At 59.2% G+C, this 6285-nt stretch overlaps 1 non-coding gene across 1 annotated transcript; it reads right to left on the minus strand.

The window, feature by feature from the left end:
• Positions 1-1548: 1548 nt before the first annotated feature.
• Positions 1549-3363, minus strand: LOC142792667 (small subunit ribosomal RNA). The gene has a single exon (XR_012891113.1). It is a non-coding gene; the product is annotated as a small subunit ribosomal RNA (ribosomal RNA).
• Positions 3364-6285: the final 2922 nt, after the last annotated feature.

Below are 6285 nucleotides of genomic sequence, written 5' to 3' on the forward strand. Positions count from 1 at the left end.
CTTTCGCTACTTGCGAGTGCTTTCGTGGTCCACCCCTCTATAAATACTCGGGAGGCGTCGAAGCCGGTTCTCCAAGCCGGACCCGTAGGTATCGTTGTGTGCTCGCTCTCATTGGCCCGCCTAACCAGAAAATGCCTGCGGTACACCCATTTGGATAAGAGTGCACGCAGATGCGGGCCTCGACGGCTACACATTTCCTCGGGCGGCCGCCTCCCGGCCTCCGTGGAGCGCGGGATGCACGGTCCCATCGACAAGCCTCTCCCGTTTTTACCGTGGCGTCGCGGTTCACCACGGCAGGCGGGTCGGTCTCCTCCGCATAAAAAGGGGGACCCCCGCTTTTTGTTCCACGAAATCGCACAAGCTTTTTTCGCATCCACGGTTTGCCACCGCACACCAAAATGCCGATCCGGCTGCCTACTTTAGCCAACAGGTGGAGCCAGGCGCGCCGTACTTGCGCGGCACTTCCCACGTCCACCGAAGTCGGTGCCAAGGACCACTTTCGGCGCCGGAGCCGCGTACGAGCCTACTCGAGGCGGAAGAACGAAGCCAGCAAGGGCCTGGCCGCAAGTGCGTTCAATTGTCGGGACGTCCAAGTCCCTCGTTCTTCCGTGCTTCCTCTTTCGGCAAGTCGTTGCGGCACCTTCCCAAAGCGCGCAGACCCGCTAATCGCGACGAGCGCGACGTGGCCGTGCCGCCTTTCCCTCGGCAGCAAGCAAAACGCCTGGCAACGTCGACGCTCCCCTAACCGCGATCTCGCACCGTGTTTCGTGTGGCGAATTCAAAAGCCGGCCGGCGCTGCTGCAACCATTACGGTCGGTACGCATACGCCGCGGAGGGCGGGACGGTCATCGGAGCGTGCGGTTCCTCCATCGAGTACTGCGCACCTCGGCCGTCGCATCGCCGTGCCATGACCGGCCGCGCGTCAACGCGAACCGGTGCCAGCGAGATCCCTCGCCTGCAAGAACCGACCGGCAGCCTCCGTCACCCGAGGACGCGGAGGCGCTTGCCGCGGACGGCGGGACGGTATGCACTGGTGCACAGCGGACCCGTCACATCGCCAGTTCCTTGACCGACCGCCGACGCTTGTGCCGTTCCTCTCGTACTTGGCAGTCGCCGCGCGATTGTCGGGTCTCGTTCTTGCACGCTCGAACGGTCGGGAGGGCACTCGGCTGGCGTTTCGGGAACGCGCAGCCTCGCCTTCTACCGACGTAACCACGACTCGCCGTTCGCGCTCCGCCGCTCCTGTTTACAGTACTAGGCGGTCCCGCAGCGGTCGGGTCGCGCATTTCGAGCGCTTCGAGCCACGGTGCAGTGGCGGGTCGAAAGCCGACCTATGAGTGCGTTGCGCCGTTTGTACCCGCGTCCGCCACCTGGCCGACCGTCCAAGGTCGCGGTGTTGGCGTCCGCTGGGCGCAACAATTTGTCACGGGGTGCCGCTCCACATTCAGGCAGCCCCGTGGGGAAAAGCCGACCCCGCGTCCAAACGGGGTCAGCGGCAGAAAGTGTCGGGCGCAGACGCAGCTGAGGCGCTCACCCTTCACAATCCGTTAATGATCCTTCCGCAGGTTCACCTACGGAAACCTTGTTACGACTTTTACTTCCTCTAAATGATCAAGTTTGGTCATCTTTCCAACAGACCGGCGCAACCGAAAGGCCGCGCCGGACATCGGTCCGAAGACCTCACTAAATCATTCAATCGGTAGTAGCGACGGGCGGTGTGTACAAAGGGCAGGGACGTAATCAACGCGAGCTTATGACTCGCGCTTACTGGGAATTCCTCGTTCAAGGGGAACAATTGCAAGCCCCTATCCCAATCACGAAAGAAGTTCCACGGGTTACCCAGTCTTTTCAGACAGGGATAAAGACACGCTGCTTCCTTCAGTGTAGCGCGCGTGCGGCCCCGGACATCTAAGGGCATCACAGACCTGTTATTGCTCTGTTTCGTGCGGCTAGGAGCCGCTTGTCCCTCTAAGAAGGTTGTAAGGTGCTGGGAACCCCGCACCTATTTAATAGGCTAGAGTCTCGTTCGTTATCGGAATTAACCAGACAAATCGCTCCACCAACTAAGAACGGCCATGCACCACCATCCACCGAATCAAGAAAGAGCTCTCAATCTGTCAATCCTCCCAGTGTCCGGGCCGGGTAAGTTTTCCCGTGTTGAGTCAAATTAAGCCGCAGGCTCCACTCCTGGTGGTGCCCTTCCGTCAATTCCTTTAAGTTTCAGCTTTGCAACCATACTTCCCCCGGAACCCAAATACTTTGGTTTCCCGGAAGCTGCCCGCCGAGTCATTTGAGTAACTCAGGCGGATCGCTGGTTGGCATCGTTTATGGTCAGAACTAGGGCGGTATCTGATCGCCTTCGAACCTCTGACTTTCGTTCTTGATCAATGAAAACATTCTTGGCAAATGCTTTCGCAGTAGTTCGTCTTGCGACGGTCCAAGAATTTCACCTCTAGCGCCGCAATACGAATGCCCCCGTCCGTCCCTCTTAATCATTACCTCGTATTCCAAAAACCAACAGAACAGAAACGAGGTCTTGTTCTATTATTCCATGCAAGTTTATTCAGGCGACTCGCCTGCGTTGAGCACTCTAATTTTTTCAAAGTAAAAGCACCGGCCATCTCGAGGCACACAATGAAGTGCACCAAGAAAGAACCGGCATGATGTTCAGTCCGAGCCGTCGCATCGGGTAGATGCACTACTCGTCTGGAACTGAGATCCAACTACGAGCTTTTTAACCGCAGCAGCTTTAGTATACGCTATTGGAGCTGGAATTACCGCGGCTGCTGGCACCAGACTTGCCCTCCAATTGATCCTCGTTAAAGGATTTAGAGTGTACTCATTTCAATTACGGGGCCTCAAAAGAGTCCCGTATTGTTATTTTTCGTCACTACCTCCCCGTGCCGGGAGTGGGTAATTTGCGCGCCTGCTGCCTTCCTTGGATGTGGTAGCCGTTTCTCAGGCTCCCTCTCCGGAATCGAACCCTGATTCTCCGTTACCCGTAACAACCATGGTAAGCAAGTAACCTACCATCGAAAGTTGATAAGGCAGACACTTGAAAGAAACGTCGCCGGCTCGTGGCCATGCGATCAGCACAAAGTTATCCAGAGTCACCACACAATACGGGCCGAAACCCGATCGATCTTGGTCTAATAAAAGCACCCGTTACCCAAAGGGCTCCAGGCTCACTGCATGTATTAGCTCTAGAATTGCCACAGTTATCCAAGTAGGAAGAAACGATCTAAGGAACCATAACTGATTTAATGAGCCATTCGCGGTTTCGCCTTATTTCGGCATGTACTTAGACATGCATGGCTTAATCTTTGAGACAAGCATATGATTACTGGCAGGATCAACCAGGTAATCGTTCGACTGCGCGTCCGTCCTCGCCTTCGGCGGGCCGGACGCAGTCTGTGTGCGGCGGAGGCCACCTTCAGGCGCCCCAACACGCTTATTTTGCACTCCGAGATGACGGCGTTCGAGCTCGCTACGGCACAACCTTCCCGAAAGACGAGTGGGAGCCGTGCGGCAAGAAGCACGTTCATGCTCGCTCTTTTTCGTTGCATCGACTCGGTCGCGCCGTGCGGGTTGCCCAAGCCCGCTGCACTGTCGGTGGACCGGCCGGAACTAGCAACGGAGCCGAGACTGCAAAGCCGCCAGACGACGGGTCACGCCCGCGTCTTCGGCGCTTTCGCATCTGAATCGCCCGAGGACGACACGGAACACACCTCGATATCGTGGTAAAACGGCACCGTCCGACAACCAGCCCCTAACGCATCAAGCGGATGAGGCTGCAGACGACTGCCGTGGATTCCCCTGGAGCAGACCCGAGGACACGCTTGACGAGGCCGAAGCCCGCCGCATATCAGACACCCGGTCGCTTTCGCGTACGCCGCTCACGAGAACCCCCACATAATAGCAGCGATAAGTACCCAGACCTCCTTGGGCACTAATACGAGCGTACTCGAGAAAATTTCACCGCGGGTGTGCCCCGAAACGTGTGGCACGTTGAGCGTGCCACAAGTCTACGTCGCTCTCAAACCCGCCGAGGTCGTAGAATTTGCGACCCTACTCACGAAATTCCCACCGAGGATACGGCCGCAAACGTACCGCACCTTGGGTAGGCCACGAGTTTGTGCAACACTACGCTGACGGCACAGCACCGAGGTCGTGCGCGCACGCACGGGAAAATTCCGCCGCGGTTTCTGCCGAAAACGTGAGGCACCACGACTCTCCGCAAGTTCGCGTCGACTGCGAAAGACCGAAGTCGTGAACGACGTGTCCGCTACTCGCCGCCGACACGCTGGACACCAAACGTACAACGACTCGACGGCGTCGTAGAGGCCCACGACGCGGTTTTCCTTAACGACGTCTCGGCGTGGCACCGACAGGTTAGAACGGCCGACCAACGTTCCCTGTCCGCCGTTCGGCTCAGTCGAAGGGCTCGGCGACTTCGGCAACGCTGCGAAGCCGCACGGTGACGCACGCCATGTCCCCATTTTTTTTTTTTTTTTCTTTCTGCGTCTGCCGGGGTGCCCCTATAATAGCAGCGATAAGCACCCAGACCGCCGTGGGTCGCTCGCCCCGGCTGACGTGGTTTTTCGTACTCCTGCGGCGGTCGCCGTCAAGCACGTCCAAATACGCTACTTTCGTGGGCGCATTCACGCTCTTTCGCTTCGCCGGAGTGCCAGCACTCACTCTGCCAAAAACGGCGAACATCCGAGCGGCGGTTCCCACTTTTGCGTCGGCGTCGCAAACCCCGCCCCGGCAGACGAGGTTTGCCGTACTCGTGCGACGGTGGCCGGCGGGCACGTCGAAAGACGCCGATATCGTGCGCGAATTGGCGCACCTTGGCTTCACCGGAGTGCCGCCACTGACTCCTCCAAAAACGGCGAAGATCCGAGCGGCGCTTCCCACTTTCGCATCGGCGTCCCGAACTCCGCCCCGGCTGACGCGGTTTACCGTACTCGTGCGACGGTCGCCGGCGAGCACGTGGAAAGACGCCGATATCGTGCCCGAATCGGCTCCGTTCGGCTTCGCCGGAGTGCCAGCACTGGCTCGGCGAAAGACGACGAACATCCGAGCGACGGTTCTCACTATTGCGTACGCGTCGCAAACCCCGCCCCGGCAGACGCACTTTGCCGTACTCGTGCGACGGTCGCCGGCGAGCACGTAGAAAGACGCCGATATCGTGCCGGAATCGGCCCCGTTTGGCTTCGCCGGAGTGCCAGCACTCACTCGGCCACAAACGGCGAACATCCGAGCGGCGGTTCCCACTTAGCCGTCGGCGTCCCGAACTCCGCCCCGGCAGACGCGGTTGCCGAGCTCGTGCGACTAGCGACCGCGAAGCCGTCTCGCGACGCCGCTTTCGTGCGCGGCTCCCACTGCGACCTGGGTCACCCGAGGTCGACGAGCAAGAAAGAATGTCGAAAAAAAATTTTTTTTTTTTTGCGTCTGCCGGGGTGCCCCTATAATAGCAGCGATAAGCACCCAGACCGCCATGGGTCGCTCGCCCCGGCTGACGTGGTTTTTCGTTTTCCTGCGGTGGTCGTCGTCAAGCACGTCCAAACACGCCACTTTCGTGGGCGCATTCGCGCTCTTTCGCTTCGCCGGAGTGCCAGCACTCACTCTGCCAAAAACGGCGAACATCCTAGTGGCGGTTCCCACTTTTGCGTCGGCGTCGCCAACCCCGCCCCGGCATACGCGGTTTGCCGTACTCGTGCGGCGGTGGCCGGCGGGCACGTCGAAAGACACCGATATCGTGCGCGAGTCGATGCTTCTTGGTCTCGCAGGAGGGCCGCCACTCACTCCTGCAAAAACGGCGAAGATCCGAGCGGCGCTTCCCACTTTTTCGTCGGCATCGCAAACCTCGCCCCGGCAGACGCGCTTTGCCGTACTCGTGCGACGGTCGCCGGCGAGCACGTCGAAATACGCCGATATCGTGCCCGAATCGGCCCCGTTTCGCTTCGCCGGAGTGCCAGCACTCACTCGGCCAAAAACGGCGAACATCCGAGCAGCGGTACCCACTTAGCCGTCGGCATCCCGAACTCCGCGCCGGCTGACGCGGTTGCCGAGCTCGTGCGACTAGCGACCGCGAACGCGTCTCGCGACGCCGCTTTCGTGCGCGGCTCCCATTGCGACCTGGGTTACCCGAGCTCGACCAGCAAAAAAGAAGGTCGAAAAAAAATTTTTTTTTTCTGCGTCTGCCGGGGTGCCCCTATAATAGCAGCGATAAGCACCCAGACCGCCGTGGGTCGCTCGCCCCGGCTGACGTGGTTTTTCGTA

This window comes from Rhipicephalus microplus, unplaced genomic scaffold (assembly GCF_043290135.1).
Source record: "Rhipicephalus microplus isolate Deutch F79 unplaced genomic scaffold, USDA_Rmic scaffold_231, whole genome shotgun sequence".
Classification (NCBI taxonomy): domain Eukaryota; kingdom Metazoa; phylum Arthropoda; class Arachnida; order Ixodida; family Ixodidae; genus Rhipicephalus; species Rhipicephalus microplus.